The sequence below is a fragment of the Alligator mississippiensis genome, chromosome 3, assembly GCF_030867095.1.
Source record: "Alligator mississippiensis isolate rAllMis1 chromosome 3, rAllMis1, whole genome shotgun sequence".
Lineage (NCBI taxonomy): Eukaryota > Metazoa > Chordata > Crocodylia > Alligatoridae > Alligator > Alligator mississippiensis.
The window spans coordinates 169,974,107-169,998,144 of record NC_081826.1 but is presented as its reverse complement, the minus strand read 5'-3'; the positions used below and the strand labels follow the sequence as shown (position 1 = coordinate 169,998,144).

The 24,038-nt window shown below is 42.7% G+C and overlaps 1 protein-coding gene across 4 annotated transcripts in view; it reads right to left on the bottom strand.

Annotated features, from left to right (window-relative positions):
- LINGO2 (leucine rich repeat and Ig domain containing 2) overlaps positions 1 to 6,339 on the bottom strand; it is a 993,495-nt gene extending 987,156 nt beyond the window's left edge. For all 4 annotated transcript variants that reach the window (XM_019490748.2, XM_019490749.2, XM_019490750.2 and 1 more), the window contains exon 1: positions 6,136 to 6,339. The gene's annotated coding sequence lies outside the window, so the exon portion shown is untranslated. The remainder of the gene's footprint in view (positions 1 to 6,135) is intronic.
- Positions 6,340 to 24,038: the final 17,699 nt, after the last annotated feature.

Below are 24,038 nucleotides of genomic sequence, written 5' to 3'. Positions count from 1 at the left end.
ACAAGAGTTGAGATTAGGGAGTCCAGTGAGAGTTGAAGGAAGCTGATCCAGTTAAGTGATATTCACATATGTGGCAAGGGAATTGGTTTTCATTCTTATAACAATACAGAGAGTTCTTAGCGTGGGAGTTTCCAACTCATGGAACACATTGCTGAAGAATGAAAATCTAGTGAATTCCTCTAATAAGGCATGACTTCTCACTTCCTTGGCACACTCTACGCCCCCGCTCCCTGCCCGTGCTAACACTGGCGATAGTTACCTCTTTCACAGTAACCGTCTTTCTTTTGGATGTTTTGTCTGTGTGGATCTCAGTCACCAGGTACACAAAGTTCTACTTTAAGCATGAGCCTTTCTGTATGCTGTTTCTAAAACTCCAGAAAACTGTAACCATGTAGTAGTGCTAAGCTGTCCCTGACTGAAATTTACCTTTCAAAGGAGAAGAAAGTCAATTCCTCAAGGTGTTGACTCTGCATATTGGTAGCCTGTTAAAACTTCACCGAACCACGACTTCGAAGAAAGCACAGAGCAAGGCAGAGTCAAAAAGTGATATCCAAGATAGCATTACACATGCCAGCTCAGGACCAAGCAGCACTAACCTCTGGCCACACTAACACAGCCCTGTGGTAGCTTGCACCCTGTACACCATTTTTAGTAAAATAGCTCATTCACAGTTAGCCTGAGGTACCATTCCACAGCATTGTGCCATTTGTTTAAGACCATGCCATTTCCTCAGCAGTAGGAGAAATTGAAAATGGAAAGACATGACAAGAGAGAAGAATAATTAGAACTTGGGAAAACAAGAGTTGTAAAAGATATGAATAACGGTCAGTTGCTACATTGCTAAAACAGAAAGGGCCAGCTACAGATATAGCACATTGGGATAGGTTCCTATAAACAGTGTAAATCCTTACTGAAGGTGTTCAATTATGGCAGAGAAGTCAAAGAACAGGGATGCACTTATTAACATTTTGTGAATTAACATTTTTCCAAAGAGCAGAGATTTGAGACCTAGCCTATCACCTCTTGAACTGAGCGGGAACCTTTGCGTTGACCTCACTGATGCTAGGTTGTGCCTTTGCTCATCATCTGGTCCAAGGATTTCAGAGTTAAAGCTTGAGGTTCTTGAAACTCTGTTTTTGTTTGTTTGTTTGTGTGTTATGTTTCTACAATCAAAACTGAGCCATTTGTTGGACACCAGCTGTTACTTTTACTTAAAATCTACTACCGCAACAATAAACATACAATTTTTGCTCAATATCTAAGTGCCATAAGTGAGGATGAGAAATTTAGACAGGGTTTTATAGGAAACTTATGATTCCACACTAATGTTTTAAACATTGCTTTAAAAAGCTGGTATTTTCTACTGAAGGAAAAAAAATCATTTTAAAAACTTGAAGAATAGAGCATATACATTTTAAATAAAGCATTTACCACAAGTAACTGTTGTTTTTTCCCTGATGCAGAGACAGCAATACAGATTTTATGCTAATTATTCCTTTTTGTGCAGACTGTAACACAGACATTCCACAGTTAATCATAGTAACAAAATAATAGAATAAGACTTTATAAAGACACAGACTCCTTTTGTCCAGTCAAATATAAACTTTTCAAACATATTATAAGGTTACTACTGAGAACAAAATTGTGCTAGTATTTTACATGCATCTCTGTTGCACCGTAAATTTGGTCTTGAGTTTGAGAGCTAATGAGTTATGTTCAGTTATTTTTATAACTGAAAAATAACTTACTTTCTTTCCCAGAAACCATGTGATAAATACGCTGTATGTACAAATTGGATGCCCATTACTTTCAGGCTTATTTAAATTACTAAAGAAAACATAATTTCATTCTACGTTGACAAATGTCATTTATGGTCTTGGGAATAAAATGGCATTTGACTTAACCTTGCAAGCTAAAACAACATGCACTTTTCCTATATATTAGCTAACAAGTATTTAGAACACTGGATAAATGTTGATTAAAAAAAAATCAGAATGAACTTAAAATACCCGAATATGTTTAATTTTAAAAAATCTTTTATTTATACACATATATATATACACACACACATATACACACACACACACACACACACACACTATATATATATATAGCATGTTTATGTTATATTTTTAATCACTCAGCAAATTCCTTCCCAGAGTAAGGCATATTCATCAAATTATGGCCTTGCCCTAATATAATTTTTATAAGAATCATCACAATGAAACAGGCCACAGCACATCAATATGTAAATGAAACCTCCTGCAACATACAGATACAAATGACTATTTCAAGTTTCAAAGGGGATTAAAGATTAGCCCTCTCATCAAACACACGACTCTGATCCATTTGATTGTAAAATAGTCAAGTGAATTATTACTTCACATGCTTGTTCCTAAAAAAGAAAGAAAATATACCGCACAATATGTCCATTCTACCAATAGAAATTAGGTCACTGACATGTCATTGTGCAACACTGATGTCAGTTTTATCTTCTAAGTCTCTTTTTTCTTTGGATTGAAGAGCTGAAAAATTTAAGTATCCATGGGGATCACTATGTACATGAAATTTTATGCAACCTAATTTAGTTTTTATTTGAATAGTGCAAAGCATAATTCCTTAAAAAGTACTTTAACATCCAGAAAGACAAAAGTGCAACTACTAAAATTATCACGTGATTTGTATGCTGCATGAAACATCTATCTTGAGAAGCAGTGTCTACAGCGTTTTAAATATTTTAGTTCCACTTGTTATGGACTTCATCTCATATTTATTTCAATGGATTTTTAATACAGTCATTTATCTCTCAGTAAAAGAGAAAGTCTTCTTCTTTCTTGTGAATGAGAAAAACAAATGAAACCCCAAATATTGGGTCAAATGATCTGAATTGAAAAATGTATTGGAAAACAAATGGTTAAAAGTCATCATAATAATTAGAAGTATACAACAATTTGTGAAGTTTCATAATTATAGCTACACTTAAAAGCTAATTCCTATAAATAACTAACTATAAGTTAAAAAAAACCCACATTTTATTTTTTATATAAATGTTCTGAATGTGTATATACTATCTGAAATGGACAGCGTGTTGAGAAATATACAGTATTTAATAGGATGTATTAAAAATCTAGATTATAATTATTCTTGCAATTTAACAGGTCATTTGTGAGGATGACAATATTATCAAAATAGCATTAACAATTTGTTTAATTTCACTTAGACCCACTTCATTGATCCAAATCTGGATTTGTAACTATTGGCAACAGAATTACAAGATACTGAAGCTGCTCACTAAGGACCAGCTAATCACACAGCATATGGCCTGATACCAAGCCTAATGTAGTAACATGGAGTTTTTCCACTGACTTCACTGGGCTTTGAATCAGTTCTTTAGGTAGCCTGAAGGAATAAAATACAAGCACCCAACACAGAGTACAAATATCCTAATAGCACAAATGATCAGTTACCTGCAATATTCCATATTTTAACTACACCCCATAGTTAAATTATTCTAGTTGTTTTAACACAACCAAAGGAAAATCACAGGCCAACACAAGAGCTGCATTTCTAAAATGTATCACAAAGTCACAGGCAGGCTTCCCTAAATTTTACCCTTATTTACCTTGTGACTTAAAAGACTGATACAGCTTCAAACTATAAAGATCAGATCAATTTGCTCTTAAATTGTACCTGTAACACATCAAGTATGTGCAGTATTACTTATTCATAGCTACATGTTAAGACACTGCTAGCAGAAAGCTCATAGATAGCTATCTGGCACTGACAAGCTTCTCTAATACTTCACCTCCTATTTCTACTACACAGGAAAACATTTCCACCTAGAGCCCTTTTATAGAATGTCTAGATTCTAGAACAAATAAATGTACCACAATATCTACCGTTATATCAAAACACATGGCTCACATGTAGCTATGCCCCACACATCCCACTGTATTTTTTCTATTTCTTTGTAGCTTTTATTCCCAATTTGTGACTGGTGATCTGAGATAGAGTGAATGCTGTATTTAATTTTTCTCATATAAATGAAGGGTTCACTGCGATACTGAAGTTCAGCCAATTTGAAAATATATAGCTCTTAAACAAGAAGTTGAGATGTATAAAAAAAAAGAAATAATTTGAAAACAGATTTGAAGTTAGATTACTATTTTTAATTAACACAATAAAGAGTCAGGAAATTCCCAGCTTATGCAGCCACATGGAGCTATCCAGCAGAACAGACTACACAGCAGCCTGTGATATACAGGGCTGCTCTTCTGGGAATGGGTGTTGTCTCTCATGGAGCATTAGTGTTTTGATTTGAAGAGCTGTAAGTTTAGATGCTCCTTTAATTTACATTATTTGTGTTGGTGTATGGCAGCTCAGCAAAATATCTAATTCCTTCTGCTCCACCTCACCTGCCTAACTCTTTTTATGTTGTTTCCTTTTTCAGTCCCTGCACAACATGTCTGTGTATGTACGCCCGATCTCAAATGAGACTACGCTTGGCATCTCTTACATTGCTTTCTATCTTCATTGCATATTTATATAAGCATTATGAGGCTTGAGAACTACATTAGCCAACGTTCACATTTATAGCACAGCTCTGTAGTTTCAACTAGAATAAAAACTGCGTGGTTCATTCTTACGTCAAAGGCACAGACAAACACCGTGCCACCTTGCTTTGATGGCAGTTAACACAAATTTCAATTTGATTTCTTTCAAAAATGTTTGCGCTTTGACCCTTTGTAATAAAAAAGGCAAGGTGAAAGTGATCTTTTTGTAACAGCAACATTTTAGAAGCCCACCACAAGCATGACACACTAATATATAAGTGCATTTCAATTCTTTTCTGCCCTCACATGGAAAGCGACAGCAAGAAATACCTAAGATCGTTTGACAAGTATTAATATTCCAGCAAACGTGGGGCAATATTTTTCAAGTGCTGACATATAAACTTTCAGCTCAGCAAGCCTAACGCATATAGCCCCTTAGGTGGCAATTCTGCCCCCCCCACGCTTGCATCCTCTTCCCTACCAGTTACACTTGTATTTGTCAAGGTCCCTCTCAAAACATGGCACATGCAGATTCTGCATCCTCTGGGGTAAAAGAACCACAGGCATCGCGAGGCAGTTAACATGCACGTACAGACAAACACATTTGGGCATTACCCTGGGCACAAGTGTTTCATCACCTTTATGCCAGTTACAAAGGATCCCCCTCCCTCCCCCCCCCCCAAAAATATTTCCAAACCCAAGCATGGGGCTGATCCTGCTTCCCCTGCAACAAAATCTGCAATTTGTGCCAGTTCAATTCTCCCCCACACCCTAAAAGTGGGGGATGGTTCCCATTCAATCAGGATTGCCCTGCAGTGCCCAGGATGCCCCCCTCCAGGGGAGATGATTCACAGCTAGGGCTATTGCATCAGGCCCAGAGGAACCATCCACCTCCCTATCTCCACCTTCAGTAGCCTGCCTCCTGGCTGCCAGCATGCCCAGCCCCACCTTTCTTTTTCAGGGCAGGACCAGCCCGCCTATGGGACAGCCTTTTAATTAGGGAAAGTTTTCAAGGGGGGACTTGGGGAGGCAGGAAGGAGGGTGTGAGGGGGATGGCTGCTGGCAAGGATCCTGGCAAGGAAACCTTAGCACTGGGTGCACCTGCCTGGAGGCAGAACAGGGGGCTCCCTCCAGAGGCTCCACTGGGCAGGACAGAGGGGAAGCTCCAGGAGAGCTGAGCCCAAGGACCTGGGGAGCCTGTAACCCCGTGGGGAGGGTGTGCTGTGTCTATCTGTCTGTCTATGTAACCGAGTGTGGGTCCATGTGTGGGTCTGTGTGTGTCTATGTATGTGGGTCTATGGCTCTGTGTGTGTGTGTGCGTCTGCGTGTGTGTGGGAGAGGCATATGTCTATGTGTGTGTGTGAGTGTGTGTGTGTGGTGGTGGTGGGGTGTGTGTGGTGTGTGTGCGCACCCTGCCACACACATGCCATGAGACACCAAAAGTGCATCTCCCCCAGACCTCCCCATGAGGGAGGCAGGGGCTCACCCTCTCCCCTGCAGGCAGGGAAGGGCAAGGGCTTCCACTGCCCCAAAAGTTACCCCCCCCCCCCAACGCACCTTGCTTCTACTCCCCATCTCTTACCTTGAGACGGCCTCAAGGATCCGTAACGTCCGTAAAGAAAGACTAAACCAGGCGGCGGGGGGGGGGGTCCCCCTTACAAATCCACAGCTCCCCTCCTGCAGGGCGGCAGGGGGCCCGCGCAGGGCAGAGGCTCCGGCTCCGGCTCCCGGGTAGCGCAGGGCGGGCTGGGCTCGCCTCCAGAGTCGAAGCCGGGCTCCGGCAAGAGCGGAGGCAGGGAGGCGGCTCCAGCAACAGCAGCAGTTCCCGGCAACGAGGCTAGGGAAGCCGCGGCGGCCCCGGCTTCTCGCAGCGGCTCCGCGCGGGGGAAACTTTCATGCGCTGCGAGTCCGAGCGACGGCGGCGGAGGAGGAGGCGGCAGCGGCGGAGGGGCGGGGGCGTCAGCGGCCGCTCCTTCCTTTTTCTCTGCCTGCCTGCCTCCGCGGGCTGTAACTCGCGCGGGGCGGGGGTGGGGGCGCTTCCGCGCGCGGGCTCTCAGCGCTGCCGCGACTGGGGGCGCCCGGCCATTAACCCCTTCCCCGCTGCCGCCCCTGCGCCCCGCTGCTGCCGCCGCCACCGCAGCCGGACTTCGCTTCGCAGCCCAGGGGGACGCCGCATCCCTCGCAATAGCGGCGCCGCGGCATTTCCAGCTGGCTGCTCCTCCGGAACCGCCCCCCCAAACTCCCCCCGGTTTTTCCTTTGAAAAGCAGCCGCGGGGGCTGCCCCCGCCGCGTGCGCGGCTTGGCGCCCGGCCCCGGCTGTGGACGTGCTTCGCTTTGGGGTGCGGCTGTACTCGGGGGTGGGCGGTAGCAGGTGGAAAGCCGGGGGGGGTAGACTCAGCGGCTGGAGCAGACATTGCCGGGGCCGGGGCGCGGCCAGGGCTCCCCCTCGGGGAGGCGCCCTCGTGCGGCGCTCCCGCACCTGCGGAGAGTAACGCGGACGCGGGGCTGCCCGGGAGAGGTGCTGGAGGGGCCGGCGCGGCGGACCGGGGCAGGGGCCAGAGCCAGAGCCAGAGCCAGCTGCGCGGGGAAGCCCGCGACGTGCGGCCGCCAACCCCCCCGGGGGCGGGAGAGCTGACGCCGGAGCCTCGCGCTTTGCACCGCGTCTCGTCCGAGCCGGCGGCGGAGCCTGGCAGCTGCTGCTCCCCGCCCCCGCCGCGGGATGGCAGAGTCGGGGCCCCGGCTGCGGGGCGCGGGCAGCTGCTGCCAGCCCAACGGGACAGCGCGACTGAGTCCCGGGGGCAGCCTCGTCCGAGGGGCGCGGGGCGCTGTGACATCACTCCCACGTCATGCCGAGACCCCCAAGACGCCACTTCTTCGTGCACCCGCGTCTGGCGAGTTGCGGGGTCGGCTTGGGACCAGAGAAAGTGAGAGCTGGAAGGGGCCCTACCGCCTGGACCAGCCCCAGCTCCATGATCCCAGCCAAGACTTTGCCTAGCCCCGTGGTTCCCGATGGTAGGCGGACAACCTGTCAGTGGTATGGGTTAACGGATGTATTATAATTATTTAAATGACAACCATTTGCTGCTGGTACTGTAGGCTGAACGGAAACATTTGACTCCTCTGTGAAATCCCATGAAATATGAACTTTCATTTCTACCCAGCAGAACTTTTGCACTCTTTTCTCCAGTGCCTGATGAAGGGTGTTTGTCCCTGAAAGCTGGCAATTAAGTATTTTGGGGGTTTTTTTTGCAAAAATCTTATTGGTCTAATAAAAGATATCCTCTCTACTACCAGTCCTGATTGCCTTTTCCTCTAGATCAATACAGCTACAACCTGAATACCTGCCACATTTGCTGGTGGTATTTAAGGTTGTATTGTTTTAAATTGGTGGTGCGCGCTCTGTCACAGTTTGGGAACCACTGGTCTAGCACCATCTTAGAAACCTCCAGGGATGGAGATTCCCCAGCATCTCTGGGTAGCCTGTCCCAGTGTTTCACCACCCTCCTAGTAAGCAAGTTTTTTCTTAATATCCAACCTAAATTTCCCTTGCTGCAACTTGAAACAATTGCTCCTTGTTCTGTCATCTGCCACCACTGAGAACAGTCTAGCTCCATCCCCTCTCAAGGATGTTACCTTCAGGTAATTGAAGGCCTTGTTTTCCTGCTCACCCATTGCAGCTTCTTTACTTTGAAGAGACTTTGGCAATTAAAAGTTGAGGCAGCAAATCCTGCCAGTCATTCCTTTCCTGGGGTGACCAACCATGGTCACCCCAGGACAGGCAGCCAGACAGGGAAAGGAAGGCTTCATGGTCTGGTGGGATCAGTGCTTCTTGGTCAGCACTCTTACAGGGACTTCGAGGAAGGAGTCTTCAGTCATTCATTTCCTAGATAAAATTAGTTCATGGAAGTGGTACTTGCCCCATGTGAAGGGATGAAAAGCCTGGGGGAAGTGTACTTTTTTAGGATTCATAAGAAGCAAGCACATTTCAGGAGCTTCTAAACTGGTAGTGTTGCACAGCCTTTATTTACACATACCCAGGGGTTGAATAATAAAGGTTACTCCTCTCTCTTGTCTTCTAGGCTCTAAAATAACAGCTCCCCTCTCCACACACAGGAGCGTTACAAACAAACCATTTTGCATGTCATTAGCTCCTTTGCTATCCTACTATGGTGTTACATAGGAGTCTACAGCTTCTTAAATTGAATGCAGGGTTCATACCTTAGGGCAGAGGTGGAAGTCCGGAAGTGACAGGCATAGTACTGAGTATAAAAAAGGGTTGGCTGCCTGTCCAGACTATGCCAGTCACTTCCGGTCTTCAGTTTGCTGGTCCGCGGTCACTTCCAGTCCACAGTCTAAAAAGGTTGGGAACCACTGGCTCAAAGCAGGCATTATTCAGCTTAAAGTTATGCCACTCCAGAGCAAGATTATCTCTAATCCGCCTAATTTTGCTCCTGTTCCATTAAGGTGTGACCACTTTCCATAGATATTCCACCCAAATTGAAGTCCTCTAGCATCCCAGAATGCAGTGGCCCCTCCTGAATCACAGTGAGCAGAAAGAAGGGCTGGGCCCAGTACCTCAACCCTTGGGCACATCAAGCAGAACAAGCACCATAGCCCTGGAGCTCCTGTCAACCACAATGCTTCCCACCACTGCTCAGACCAGCTCTTCTCCCACCAGGCAGAGTGAGCTGGTCTGAGTGGTGGCAGAGGAGTTGTGCTTCCTGCCACTCTCAGAATGACTCACTTTTCCTGCCAGGCAAAGTGAGTGCCGGAGCCCTGGAGTGTCCAGTAGCCATGGTGCAGTGCCTCCCACTGCTGCTTGGATTGGCTCTGCTTCTGTTGGTCAAAGAAATCTAGTCTGAGGGGCAGCAGCAGGGGGGATGGGAGGGTGGCAGTGCTTCCTGCCACTGTTCGAACTGGCTCGCTCTGCCCAGCAGGAGCTGAGCCAGTTTGAACAGTGGTGGGAGGCATTGCACTTGGACTGCAACATTCACTGCCCTCTAGCTCCTAGTCCTGCAGGGATTTATCAAGCCTCTAGTGGCAAATCACAGTTGTACAGGTGAAGGACAGTCAGAAATGGTTTTTCGCCTTGAGGTGTGACTGCTCCCCTAAACCGAACACTACTAAGCTGATTAATTTATGTCCCTAGTCCCACTCCCTCCCTCACTGCTGGGGCCTCAATGTGCCCCCCCCGGGAAGTAGGGAATGTGGCAGGGGCAGGCCCTGCACAGCCAGGGCAGGGCGTGGGACGGAGCCATGAGTGGTTCATCTGGGAGGCACGGGGAGCAGGGGAGCACACAGCCTGGGGGGCACATGCCTCTGGATCTGCCAGTGGCGTGGGGTGGGCTGCGGGCTGCAGGATGGGCCTGGGGCAGTGCCAGCTCTTTCTGGCCAGGCTGTGGCAGTGGTGGAAGTGCTGGGAGTAAAGCCATGGGGGGTGGGCCTGTAGCCCCCCAACCACCACTCCCAGTGCTGCCCACCCCAAGCACAAGCATAGGCCAGACCTGGCAGGAACAGCTCAGCATAGCCTTCCAGCTTGAAGCTGCAGCTCAGCCTCCCCTGCACCCACCAGCCCTGGGCCCCCCAAGTCCTCAGGGGGCGGGAAGGGGGACAGCACTGGGCTGTTCTCACCAGGTTTGGCCCACATTTGTGCTTGGGGCTGGCAGCGCCAGCACTGGGAGCAATGGTTGGGGTTACTACGGCCTCCCTGACCCCGTGGCCTCGCACCGCCACCAAAGCCTGGCTGGGAAGAGCCAGCGCTGCCCCAGCCTCAGCCTGCCCCACCTCTCCAGCAGATCCAGAGACACGTGCCCCCCATGCCCATGTCCCCAGATAAGTTGTTCGCAGGTCCGCCCCCCACCCCGCACCAGCTGTGCAGGGCCTGCCTCTGCCCAATTTCCTACCTCAGAGCTGCTGCAGTCACCGCCTGCTGCCCTGCGTTTGCGGGGGGAGGGCATGTGCCCCCCCCCCCCCAATCTATGCATGGCAGAGACAGCTGGTACCGCAGGCTGGGCTTTGTGCCTCGAGCCCTGCTGCACGTGCCCCCCAGGCCTCCACCCCTTCCCTCCCCCACTGAATGACCTGCTGGGCGGGGGGAGCGGGTGGGGGGGGGAACACATGCACACTCATACCCACCCCCCCAAGCCCAGGATTGACTTCAAGAGGCTCCAGGATCCACTGGTCTATCAAGATCGACCAGTTGGTGACCACTGATTTAGAACATTGCCAGTGCAATGTGGTTCTCTGAAAATACATCCCCAAAAGTTTCCTAGATTTAAATCTAAGCATTTATACACTTTTAAAATAAGATTTACTGAGGGCTGGCTCCTGTGCATTGAATTTACCTAATCCAATATGTAAACCAGAAGGTAGACATTTCAGAAGTAATTTCTTCCTTTATCCATATGAATAACTACTAGTTGTAGCTAGAAAGCGCCAGTTAAATGGTTAAGTGAAGTTTCTTTTACTCTACCACCAGCAAAACACCGTCGTTTGTTTTTTCCTCTTGCAGTGACATGTTTTTGCAAAGTGAGAAGTGTCTGTCAATTACTAGCCCTGACAGCTGTCTTGATAAGAAATCGGGTTTCTTTACAGAGGCAATGCCTCCTCCACCTGCTATAATGAGTATCACCTACAATACTCCCATCAGTGTTAGAGCAGAGATCTTCTTCTGCCTCTCAATCTCTGGGGGCAAGGCCACAGAAGGCTAACTCCACACTGCTAACAACCTTTGGCCACTGGGGAGGTAAGGCCAAAGAATACTAAATCAGCATTGCTAACCACCTGTGGCCAATGATAACTAAACACAAAAGCATATCCTGCCCATCTTTGCTGTAGTGGAATGCAGTGTTGTTGTAGCCAAAGGAGAGAAAAGGACTTTTTATGCCATATTTTATTGAACCAACTGTATACTTTAGAGGGTTATTGGACAAGATTTTGGGCATCAAGTGCCCTTTCCCAGGTTCTTGTTATAATAGTTTCATCAATAAAAGAAAGTACTGATCATTCCCAAATACCTGGACATCCCTTCTTATTTAAAAACCTTTTGGAACTGAATAGAGAAAATGGCACAAGATTTCTGCTCATATAATACTGTGTCTGATAACTTTTGTTGCAATATCTGCATAAAAAAAGTCATAAATGATGGTTGATAATACACCACTTGCAAACAATTTTACTCATCTTTCTGAAATCTTGTGAGCTTTGAGTTTCCAAAATAATTTGTGATTTTAGGTGAAACCAATATTTGACTTACCCAACTTAAGACATTTTAGGGAAATGCTTGAGTATCTATCTGGTGAAAAGGAGGCCCTGTTTAAGCTGTCTCAAGTAGGGTATGCACATGATTAAATGAGTATAATTTTATAATTTTAGGATCTAATTAGTACAGGAAATACTAAATAAAATGCTCTAATCCCATGGCAATAGCACACATCATTGTATACTTGTGTCTTTCAGATTGGGTGGAAACTAAATACTGTATATAGAATGTGTATACAGTCTGCCAGGTAAATGTAATTTTACTCAAGTTTTCCAAAGAACAGCAACAAGATAAAGTACTCCTTCTACACTAAGAAGTGCTCTGACAATAAGATAAATGGGAGTCTCTCTTAGAGACTGCCACCTCATGAGTGTTCCTCTAAGTGGGAGATAAAGCAACATAACTGTAGATAGACTGACTTACCAAGTACTAAAAAAGAAATAGCAGTTATTACTAAGGGTATCAGGTTGTCCAGCTGTGGTGTTCTCTGCAGGAAAGAAATGCTGAGAGTGAAATTTGCAAAATAAATGTATTTTTAATTTTTGCATTTAAAAATAAAAAAGAAGTTGAAGCACTATCTAAAAACAAACTCAAAACATTTTTCTTTATAAAGCAATAAAAATCAATATTTTTACCTTGCACATCTATTGTATTTCATCAGATAATTCCCAATGACAACAAATAAGCTTGGTGGTTTTTTATATTCTAATTGTTACTTGTGAACAGGCTGGGAATAATACAAGTTAAGTCAATTCAAATAATTTTTCAGGCCGCGCTGACCGTTAGGGCACCTTTGATGTAGCAATAACTTTCCTGCATTCTTCCTGGTCTCTTGCAATCCTTGTACAATCAGTCAGTTTTAATTCCGTCCAGTCTTTGATGTTGGTTATGCAGCTTGTCCTAGGTCTTCCCCTTTTCTTCATCCACCCAAAGCGCCCGTCAGGATGGTGTCGGTAAGGGTGCCGGGCCTTCTTGTTTCATGTCCAAACCATTGAATCTTTCTTCTTCTTAGGATTTTGAGTACATGTTCATATTTTCTGGCTTCTTGTCTGAAAAGTAGCAAAAGATCTCAAACTGCTTCATCCAGGGTTAAAGTTGAATGTAACACTTAATAGCTGACGACCTTTTGAAATAGCTCCAAAAGGACGTGTCCATACCCTGATATCACTTTAAAAGGGCCTGTGAAGGCTTTAAATTACAGATTTTTTGTTACACTATTTGCCGCAATACCCTACAAAAAAGTCCATTATGAACAAAATCACTCTTTAAATTAAAACTATCAAAATGTAACTCCACATAGAAATAGAACTATTTTGCATTTGCCTTGAATTATTGCTATTATTATAATATAGTCAAATAGAGGGCAAAAAATAAGTGATCCTTGAAATTCTAGTCACTTACAAAAAGAAAAAAGAAAAGAAAAGAAAAGAAAAAGACCTTATCATTTAATGCATTCCAAGCACATCTAAATTTGCTATACATATTTCTCTGTCCTCTGAATGTCCATCCACTCACCATCTCAGCACAGTGAGGATTTCAATGCATACTCAATATTTTCAGTTGCTTCTTTCCTTTTGTCTTTGGACTTCTCTCATAAAAAATCATTTGTATTTATATAAAACTAAGCTTAATGAGGGCTTCAAAATATGGGCTGCATATTCCATTTCTTTTTTTTTTTTCTTGTCCCAAGCCGTCTGGCGCACTACTTAACACCTCTTTTTTGGCAACAAAGTAGTATCAATATTAGACTTGAGTTGCAATCTGGATCTTAAAATTTTAGCATTAATTTTGCAGCAAGCTATAAAAACATAAAATACCCTCCATCAAACAAAATGAAGTTAAATGATGCATAGCACACAGCAGAGTGCTATGTTTTGCAAAAAGAAAAAGAAAAAAAAATAATAAAAAAAAAGTTGAGTGGCTGTATATGGTGGCTATCAAGAAAATCTTTTCTTTAAAATATCTTTCAAAACATTGTAAGAAAAACATGTTAAGACTTAAAAATATTAGGGCCAGCCCTAGCATATAAGGTTATTCCTATCTGTTAATTTAAAAAGAATTTACTAATACTAATCAGGATCCAGTCTCTTCTTTATTTATAGGTTACTCTTTGACCCACACATTGACCATCTAAATGGAAAGGCTTTGAAAGGCAAAGAAGTAGAACAGAATGAATGATCAATGGAGTTGAGCTGTTTAATCATGTTAGGGTCTTGTTACAACTTCTGCTCTGAGCCGCACAAATATTGATCGGTTTAGTGCTAGCTTGCATTTTGGAGCAGTCACATTTTCAATTTTAGTGGCACATCTGTGGGGAGTGGCCACATTTTAATTGAAGAGAAGCTGGATTGTATAGATCAAGAAATAATTCTACCCTGCAGTGGAATAATTTTGAGCAGTATGACAAGTGCTTTAAACCAGTTGAAGATGTTAAAATGTGGACAATCCAGGGGTTAAGAGCTCCAAGAGCCACCCAAAATTACTGTGCAACAAGCCTTTAGTCTTAAATCAGGCACAAGGTAGGACAGGCACCTCGAATACCTTCTACCTCAAATATAAGGTGATCTGTGGATTTGATTGATCTTGTTCATCCAGACAGAGCCTCAGTATTTCTTTTCTATAGACAAATGGTAATGAAAAGCTGGGGAGGTGAATTCCCATTGAATCAGAGACTAAAGTGAAGGCTTCTGCTCTTGACATGCTAATAATGATTATAGAGTGGAACAACTACTACTACAAATAAGATTCTATTCTCCATGCCAGTGATGAAACTTCCTTTACCTGTAGTTTGTTTAATAATTGCTCATTTGCTGCAGGAATAGGATGTATGCGTGAGTGTGTACATGCAAATGTTAGCTGCAATTGATGTGTGCATCAATATGTACTAGCACAAGAGGCTTATCTCAAGAATAATATACCAAGTACAGTCAGTGTGGCAGAGCACCAGTGGGGTGCTCACCACTCTGGGGCTGTTACAAGCTCTGTGGAAGCTTGCTTGCAGAGCAGCAGGGATAAGTCTCTCCCAGGAACCATTTTAAGGGGGAAGGTGAGTGGCAGACTGGTATCTGCCACTTTAAGAGCTGGTGGCAGGTGATGAGTTGGATCCCTGTGAATAAGGGGGCTTGAGGATAGGTCCTGCTAGCATGGGGGCCTGAGTTAGGTCCAGGTAAGTCTTCGGGCACCTGAGGCAACAGGTGGGCTGGAGGCCGATTGGGAGGTGTGGCAGAGGAGAAGCCACAGGGAAACATCGGGGCAAGTGAGGAGCCCCTTGATTGAGAGCAGCTAGGTGAGTCACCCGGCAAGAGGCCAGAGGCTGAGTCAGACAAATGTTCTACAAACTGCACAGTGCTTGCTCAGATGAGGGCAGCCGGGAGATGCCCAAAAGGCTGTGTGCTTGCTGGCCAAGGAGTGATGGGAATAAAGCCCGAGGACCCCTCCCCGCTCAGGAGAGGGCAGGATGAGTGTGGCCCCAGGGAAAGGAGGGGCAGTAGGAGTGAGGCCCAGGAAGAGCAGTATGAAAGAGACTGAGTGAGAGCCAGTGGAGTGAGAGAGGCCTCAGTAAGAGGGAGGCAGTACGAATGTGGCCTGTAATAGGGCAGAATGCGAGAGGCCTAACACTGTGATGAGTTGGGCCTGGCCTCAGGCCAGAGTAGAGCACAGCTGTTAGAAACATCTGCGAGGCTTGGGATGCAGCACAGGGATAGTTGGAGCCTTCATACACAGGCCCAGGAGAACAGGGCATTCAAAGGGCAGCCTCCCACCTAATTACTAATTACTTAACAGCAAGGCATGGCAGGTGAGAGAGGTGGGTGGCATGCCCAGAGGCAGTGGGAGACCAGCACTGTGGCTGGTTGGGGACCTCCCACTTCACCACAGTCAGTAATAACATCAGTAGTATGCTTTTTGAACGATTTCACAGATTCTGAATATCACAAGTTGATGGAAAACTTAGAAAATCTCTCCATTGTGGATATATGTTTTTTAGGTGGAACAAGTAAATAACAAAATCTGTCATTCAGTAGTGGAGAACAGATTTCATGGGGGAACAAAAGCTTAATGTTCTATTCCTGAAATCTGATACGGAAATAGGTAAAAAGTTGCTTGTATATATGAACTAATAATTCAGCACACTTAATTTCAAACATCTTTGAGGTAAAAGAGATGTTTTAGACTTTATCCAACAGTTTACAGCAGTCACAAGCCTTTTTTAAAAATGCAAAAATAAACTTTACTTTTAAATTTTGGAGAAGACTGACTAATTATGAGTGAGCTAAGGAACTTTGTATCATAGGATCATGAGAAAAGAGCAGACTGGATCTAATGAAATTGAAATTCCATTAATTAATTAGTCAATGTGTATTTTCTATATAGTATATAGAAAAAATAATCCAATTACCTAGGTTTTCCAAGAAAACCTTTATAGGAATCTTTTTCCTATTAAAAAAGTATAGCAAGGTCTGGATGGCATTCATTTCTTCTATGTGCAATTAGTCTGCCAGCTATTTGAAAAAAAATATGTATGTAACTTCCCATGTCATGTTTCTTTATACAGTAGCAAGCTCTTAGCAAACATAGGCTCTCTCTCATGGATTGACACTCATAGGTGAAAAACTGTGAAGAATCCTTCCACAACTCTGACTACTGAACAGGACTTTAAGATTATTTCATTGCTACAGGTTGCACTCTTAAAAACCAGTAAAATCTGGACACAGGTGAAAATGTCTTATTGTACAAATATATTTGCAGTTTAGGGATATGATGGATACTTAGAAGGCCATTATCTATATTCATTCTACTTGAGGTTTGTGTAAATACAGATAGCACTGAATGACAGATACAGTCATCAGAAAGTTAGCTGGAAGAAAATGAACCTAATATTTTCTAAATTAATATTTTCAGGTCCTGATTCATCACTGCTTAACATGAGATTTATGCAGGTGTAATTCCACAGGAATCAATGGAGTCACACCAGTAAAAGTGGAGGAATTCAGTGGTGAGTCAGGCCTTAATTACTGTTTTCTCCCATATTATTTCAAAGGCAGATTACAGATTGTTCATACTATTCTAAAGCACAGTGTGCAGCCACTGCATTTGTTCAAAAACTGATACAGATTATAAAAACAAACAATTATTTACAACTAATTTTGGAGTATATGTTGCTACGCTACCTATAATACACGCAAACGATAGAAATAATAATTTTATAGATCATTTGTGAACAGTAAGTGTGTCTCCAACAAGTAAAATCCATTAATTTGGAAATGGATTTTGTTGTGAACCAATACGAGGAATATAAGAGGGCAATCAGACCGATGGTTCAAATTGAGTGTTGGAAAAGAAGACACCTGTGGATTTCCTTTTACAGTCTCCATTGACATGTAAGGTATTGTAGGGGAAAATCATGGATTGGGCTCTTTGTGCCTTCATTTACCAATCTGTAAAATCGCTGTCATAGGTAACTGATATTAATTAAACATTACAATTTATGGCGAGTGCTTTGATATAGCCTCAGTGTCTTCTGTGCTAAGGAAATGTTCAATACTACTAATAATTGTATACTTGCAACCTTCAAGGAGATTGACTTATAGGAATAAAAGGCCATGACAAGAATTCAAAATGGTATGACAAGATTAATAGAGATATTCTAATTTATCTTCATTGATTGCCATTTTACCTGACAATAAAATGTATGCAGTTATTTTGTTTGATAATATTAGAGAGTTCTAAAAAAAACCTGATCTATACAACACACTTTCCCAGCTAAAACCTACTCCACTGAAATTGATTGTATAGACATTGTATAGTGCTACACTATTCTCATGAAACCATCCACATCAAAGTCTCTCACAGAGACACAAAAGGGTTGTGAAAACATCATTAATTTTATCTTCATTCTTGCTAATCTGATGCATCACCACCAAAGTTATGCCTTTCATAGAGAAGGGGGACAGAGTAAATGGATTTTTTCCCTAATATTTTTGGGTAGCAAATCACATAATGCTATTCCTGCAAAGTAAGTCGTTTCAGAATGCATATCATATTAGCTCCCTGGATAAAATTCTTGGAATTGTTAGTCAAGTTAGACACACCACTCTGTCGTCCTACCAAGTAATAGCAGATGGTGATAAGCAGAAAATAGGTTTTGTTGCAGTTCCCTAACTGAAAGCCAGATGGTGTTACTAAGGTTGATAAAGGATGAATGACAATATATCCCTGCCCCTACTCTGCTGCAAGATTTCCAGGTGTTAGAGGTGAAAAGCCCATCTGTTCACATATTACCCAGGATATGGTGTGCAGGGTTTTTTTGGACATAAGTTAATTAAAAAAATGGTAGATGCAAATATTATCAATGCTTACCTGGCAATATTTATAAATATAATACACAAAATTAATTTCTCTTAAGTTATTATAAATGAGTTGAAAATATAAATTAAAACAAAGTTATTGTGATTTTAAATCTACAAGTGTCAGAACATTAAAAATTCTATCCAGAGCTACAAATAAAACCCTGTTTATATACAGAACCACATAGTCAACTGATATAAATCAGTGACTACAGAGAAACTACATGATTAATAGCATCTCAGGATATGATGTTTAATGTTAGTTTTTATGCTTTAATTTATGACATTTTGATGAAAAATAAAATCTTGTTATTTCTGAATGGAGACTAAAAGTACGTGGCTATTTGCTACATGATTGGTACTGGCCTTTAACAAAACTTGAGAAAAGTATTAGTTCTATAAAACCGAAGAAGAGTAAAGTATAAATGTGTCCCAATTCAATGCTTCATAGTTCTCTCAAAATTACTTTGCTTTCTGTCTGTTAAAGAGTAATTTTGTGGTTGTTATTGGTTAAAACACTTTTTTTTTTTCAAAAACTGATGAGCAAAAGTATCTTTTCTGTTCCTATTTTTAGGGAGACAATTTTTATCCCCAGGTAACTCAAAACAGATGAGACACCAGATTCTGTACACATTTATTTTTAATAAACTACTAAGTTAAGATAGTGTTATGACATAAGTATTAATTGAGAAAATGCCTTGGGATCCATTTAAAGCTGTTGAGTGTTTATCAGACTTAGTAGCCAGATTTACTGACCCATCTTTATTTTCTTATTTTTTAAATGAGAAATGTTTTTTCATCACCAGAAGTAGTGCAATGCTTTGGGTTTTTAATTAAGCTAAGCTTGGCAGGAAACTAGTGAAGCAGAAGAAACAAAACCAGCAAATTGTTCCTTTAGCAACAAATGTCTTTTAATGTCTAGAATGAGTAATTTCTGGAAATATCTGTCTGCAAATAATACACGTGGACATGCCAAATTAAACATTATTTTTACTGTGAATATAAAACACCTACATCATATATGGAAAGGTGCAAATATAATGGTTATGATACCAGTGCAGTTATGTTTTGATATAACTACTAAACACTAGTTAAAGGTACCCTATAACTATGCTAGGAAAGAATCAAACTTGCAAAGAATTTAGAGATAACAGAATTAAAAAGTTTTCAAAAGAAAATTAAACTGATGCTTGGGATGAATACTTGAGGAGAGAGATGTTCCTACAAAAGGATAATGTTTGTCCAGAGGCAGAGGTGGGGTTAGTGCTATATGGCTGAGATTTTGAAAACCACCTAATGGGAAGAGTGTGCTTTTAGCTGGCTATGAAAATCTGTCCAAACTAGTAAAATCCTTCAGCTATTTTTTCATGTGTTTAAATTTTAGCATGCAGTTAGTTCCATTGAAATCACTGAGACTGCTCACAAAGAGTATGTATTTGTAGAATTAGATCTCTGATCCCTGTTCTTCCAAACACTTCACTCATACTTCACTAATGATTAACTTCACTCATACGGCTAGTTCTGAACTATATACATTTGTGTTAGAATCAAAATTACAATTCAAGTTTCCTTGTTTTCTAGCATTATTATTTATATTGAGGTATTATGTAGCAAACACATAAGCACACAGATCCTGGCTTTACCCACCCCCAGGACATTACACTCATTTTCCAGACTAATTTTTTTCTCATTTTAGATGGAAATAGCTTTTCAACTCACATTTGTTTAATATGATACTGAAAGCAGTGGGTCTGGTCTACCAAGGCCAATCTTACACCTATGTTGCTTCATTTAAGAACTCCTTGCTATTGTGAGATGGAAAAGAATGAGAGTTCCTCCAGTCTTATTAAAGTGCTAGTTATATTTTAAAGACGAACTTTTTTCCCCTCTTCCTAATTTTATACATTTTTAAGGGAGAAACCCCCTAAAACCTCTTTGTAATCATCATTTTAATATTGAAGAGCAGCATGCCTGACCTCTGGTTGATGAAAAAGGGAAAACTGTTGGAGCATTTATTGGAATGGTATGCCATTACACATTCAGATAAATGTAATATATTATAATACTGTAATATATAACAATTACTTTGTTATTTCTAAGCCAAATGCCTTCAAGATGCCTCACTGAAGATCAAATCCACGTCTTATTTGAACAAACAAAACAAAAATTTTTTACTTATCCAAGTGCAAAGAGATTTCTTAGCTATTGCAATTTTTTACTTCGCTTTTCTGTTGATTTCCAGACATGAAACCCAGATGAAAATCACTTTTTATAGTTGTTACTGATAAATTATCAGAAGGAATTTAAGGAAATTTACCCTTTGGCTCTGTACATACACAAATTATACTCATTCTCATTTGCACATACCACAATCCTCCTTTGTTTCACTACTTTGGCAGATATGATACACCTCAAACTCCTTTCTCCTCCTTGTTATCTCTTGTGCTATATAGATTAATGTATTGTGTCTAGGCTGTATTATATCACATTAATTATATCTCCTCTTTAGGAAGCCGCAACTCAGAGCCAAACCCAAAAATGTATTTAGATGACTAAACTCTCACTGAATTCTTTTAATGGGAGCTTAGGCAGCTAGATAGCAGCAGGCCTTTAGTATCCTATGCAACAAATAGATTGCCTAACCTGTTTCATTTGTGGTAATGTTATGAAATATTGCATTACAGATTTGTTAAAGGCAGCCATTAAATCACTTGGAATTTATGGACCAGATTCTATTTCACCCTTTGGTATATAAGTGGACTTAAATGCCAAATTTTATTTCTCTTCCACGCTGCTCAAGTCCCTGAAAAATCAATAAATAACAAAATAAAGTAACAAGTAACAACAAAATAAATAAATAATGAGCCTTCAAACTAAGTCCCAAAAAACAAAGAGTAGGAGGAGGACCCATTCATCTTTTGCATCAATCAGTTTCCAGGGACTTGAGCAGGGTAGAGTAAGATCACATTTACGTACATAAGCCCACTTTCATGCTTAATAGGTGGACAACAACCTGCCCTATCATTCATACATTACAATTATTACACAGGATGTGCTTTCTACAGTTACATATCTAACATGTTTTCAGAAGTAGGACTGAAATTCTCATGAAATCATTATTCAAAAATAATTTTTCTGAAGTCATATAGGAAGTTTTTGGTAGAGCAGGAAACAGAACCCAGATCTCCTGAGCACCCTAGTCAGCAAACCATCATCCATCACAATCAAGCAAAGACAGTAGAAAGAAAAAAATGCTTTAAACATGTACCAGTATATGCTGACATGGAGGGCCTGGTATAAAACAACACAAGAAGGACTCCTATATTGCATGCATGTTTACATTAATCAAGCTGGCTATGTAACATCAAGAGATGTAAAGAGGTTTTCTTCAATCAGGAACTAAAGATATTCCCTCCATCATTTCACAGACTTTTTCTCTTAGAAAAATAATGAGGGAGTGAAAAAGATATGGTTTGCTTTGCTTTAGATATCAGTTTCATACTTCGTAACAGAATGTGTGTGCTCAGCACACAGGACTTTTAGTATCAACTATAAAGTTTATTCACAGTTCTTCCATGTTGTAAAATGTTGTTTCTGGATTTATTAAATAGAATCTCCCATTATTTATAACTGGATGTGGAGACTTTAAGATGGGGTAAAGTAGTGTTGAGAGTCTCTCAGAAAAGGAGCATGCATCAGGAGTAGAACAATGGTTTATGAAACCAGTTTACATCAAAAGAGGTTACAGGATCCCTCCATGATCTAAATTGAAAAAAGCCACTTTTACCATGGAGAGAACCAGAAGATTACAGGAGTACCAGGCTTGATTACAGATGTCCATTAATAAGGATCTGCATTTAGTAACACTGTAATTAAGTGATAATTCTGAGAGACATGAAGAAGTCTTGCTACCACACTCATAGCAAGTTCACTGAGCCTATATTTTTCTTGGTTTACAGAACTGTATAGTCTAAGCTACTTTTCAGCAATCTGACTTTACACTTTGTCCCAGGGAAACAAAAGCGGAGGCACTGGAACGGCCTCCTGTGGCAAGACCCGAGGCAGGGTCAGTCTGCCCAGAAAAAGAGATAGGAAGCCCTGAAAAGAGGGCATACTTACCACCCATAGGAAAAGTGGAGCCACACCAAGAAGGGCTGCCGGCGCAGTTCATCAGCTGCTTTTATTGCTGGCTGGGAGCAGCGCTGGTGGATGATATCAGAAAAAATGACCACCTGGCAGATTGAAAAGCCAGCGGCGGAGAAATAGCGGGGGAGGCAGCAAGGATGACTGAGGGTGAAGCTACTCCCTGGGCTATGACTCAGCAAGGTCAACAACTCTGGAAGGGGCAGGACAGAGACCCGCCGGAGGGGTCTCAACTACATTAAGAAGTCTTCACACCTGGCTCAGTGGGACAGCTGAGACAAAGAAGGATGGCTTTAAGGGATCTGGAGGACCACAGACGTCGGACCTGTGAGTGGGGTGGGCAGAGACCCATACCCCGATTTATCCTTTGCTTCTTTCTTTGTTTTACTTTATTTTGGAGGGCACTCAGAGCCAGAACCAGAGAATGACCCTCTACAGGGTCCAGGGTCATGAAAAGAGACTGAGGAAATATTGCAAGAGCCTCGGAGGGAGTTTGAACGCAGGGAGGAAGACAATCCCAAGCCTCACGGTCATCCGGGGCAGACGAGACATCCAGGGATGGACAAGGTGAGGAGACAGATGAGGACATCACAAAGGGACAGGGGGCGACCCATCATCCAGTGGTCCTGAGGGCTGGTGCATGGGTGGGGTGTAGGGGAGGTGGAGCCCCAAGAGTGCCTGCAGAGGGTAGCACCCGGTCTGCGAGAATCCACGAGAAGGACCTCTACCTCTGAAGAAAAGAAGACCAAGTCATGGCAGGTGAGTGTCAGGGTCTCTCTTAGGTTGGAACGTGACCTAACACCCAGGTCCCAGGGACATAGCCCTTGGCTGAAGCTGGGTGTGCGCTCGAAGGCTGTCAAAGAGCACCTATACGAGACCAGGCAGGGGCACCCTTATAGTATGATATTATCTCTAATTGTAGTCTGCCATGTTCATCATTGTCTTTGTTATACATACATAATGTGTAATATTAGCCTGGTATTTGTGGCTGGTACTGTGGGTTTGAGTAAAGGAAATTAATTTTGCTGGTGGGTATTTATTTATTTTGTTGTGGCTTGTTTCTTTATTTTGTTATTTATTGATTTTTCAGGGACTTGAGCAGGGTAGAAGAGAAATAAAATTTTGCATTAGGGGTGTGCGAAGCAGGCAATATTCAATTCAGATTCAGCCAAAATCAGGGACGGTGATTCTATTTGTTGATTTGGATCACAGTCCCTGATTCGATTTAGCCAAATTCAAATCCCAAGATTCAGTGCTGATTTAGAGAATCAGTGATTCGGATATAGACACAGCTTTAAAAGTTTTTTCTACATACCTCAAGTTACCAGCACAGCTTGTGAACGCTGCAATGCTTGGATAGATGGAGTGTCTCACAGGAGTACAGGGGGGGGTAGGCCTCCATGTGCTTGGTGGTGAACCCAGAAGTGGACCGGAACTACTTTCAGGCCACTTCTGGGTCTGCTGGGGAGCATGCTGGCCCCACCACCCAAGCCCCTCTGGCTTGGCAACTGGTCACAGTGGGACTCTGAGTGCCCCCCCAGACCCAGGAGGCACCAGTCGCCAAGCCATAGGGATGCGGGAAGGGGGGCCCAGCATGCTCTCCACCAGACCTGGAACGGGACCGGAAGTGCTTCTGGTCCACTTCCGGGTCCACCAGGGAGCATGGTGGGGGGCCCTCCTGAGCCCCTCCAGCTCAGTGATTGGCCACAGGGGGGCCCTGGGTGCCTCCCCAGACCC